The sequence below is a fragment of the Penaeus monodon genome, chromosome 22 (genome assembly GCF_015228065.2).
Source record: "Penaeus monodon isolate SGIC_2016 chromosome 22, NSTDA_Pmon_1, whole genome shotgun sequence".
NCBI classification, from domain to species: Eukaryota; Metazoa; Arthropoda; class Malacostraca; order Decapoda; family Penaeidae; genus Penaeus; species Penaeus monodon.
The window spans coordinates 26092346-26093456 of NC_051407.1; the positions used below are offsets into that span (position 1 = coordinate 26092346).

General features: G+C 44.3%; 1 long non-coding RNA gene across 1 annotated transcript in view; it reads right to left on the bottom strand.

Moving 5' to 3' along the window:
• Nucleotides 1–556, bottom strand: part of LOC119587601 — an 8511-nt gene extending 7955 nt beyond the window's left edge. Inside the window, exon 1 of the long non-coding RNA XR_005230011.1 lies at nt 495–556. This is a non-coding gene — a long non-coding RNA (uncharacterized LOC119587601). The remainder of the gene's footprint in view (nt 1–494) is intronic.
• Between the last annotated feature and the right edge of the window lie 555 nt (nt 557–1111).

Consider the following 1111-nt stretch of genomic DNA (forward strand, 5'->3'; position numbering starts at 1 on the left):
CGAATAAGACAGTAACAACAAATAACCGAAACAACAGGACAGAACAACGAACAACAGGCAAGAACAACGCACAACAGGACAACGAACAACGGGACAAGAACAACGGGACAAGAACAACGCACAAAGGACAAGAACAACGAACAACAGGACAAGAACAACGCACAACGGGACAAGAACAACGAACAACAGGGACAAGAACAACGCACAACGGGACAGAACAACGCACAACAGGAGCAAGAACAACGAACAACAGGACAAGAACAACGGGACAAGAACAACGCACCAAAACAGGACAAGAACAACGACAACAGGGCAAGAACAACGCACAACAGGGCAAGAACAACGCACAACAGGGCAAGAACAACGAACAACGGGACAAGAACAACGCACAACGGACAAAACGCCCAGAAACCCCCGAACGGCGGCAGAAAATAAAAGCCCGAGACGCCGTTGCGGAAAAATTCTCTCCTCGGAGGAAGGCCCCACTTTCTCACCGCTTTAGCTTGATATCCCTGCTGGTTCCTCTTCTTTCCTGGACTCGGGGCGACTCTTCTCTTCCTCGGCCTCACTACATCATTCCCTCGCTGCGCTCCCGCTGGTCACAAAAACATCAGGAAAGCTTTTTGCGGAAAAACTTTCGATCTCTCTCGGCAAGGCAACGGCGGGAAGACGGGGCGGGATACGAGCTTAGTATATTTTTTTCTTTATTTTGGGGGAATTGTGTTTTTCTTTGGGGGGGGGGGAGGATTTGATTTACGGTGTTTTTTTTTTTTGGGGGGGGGTGGTTTGATTTTATTTTTTAAGTGTGATGGAGTGTTTTATTGGTTGGAGGGGGGGTTGAGATTTGGTCTGTTTTGTGAATTGGTGAATGGGGATATGAGATCGCAGGGTTGGATTGTTATTTGATCTCATCGTATTGTTATTTTTTTAAGCAGGTTTTGTTATGCTTTTTATTACTATATGTAATGCCACATGTACATAGCACATATACATGTATGTTATATTACATCATTTTTGTGCTTGTAGTTCATCTGATAGGAAGATTTCGAATTGGATCGGTGCCATAGAACACCATATTTATATCGTAATATAATATTATTATTATTGAGTT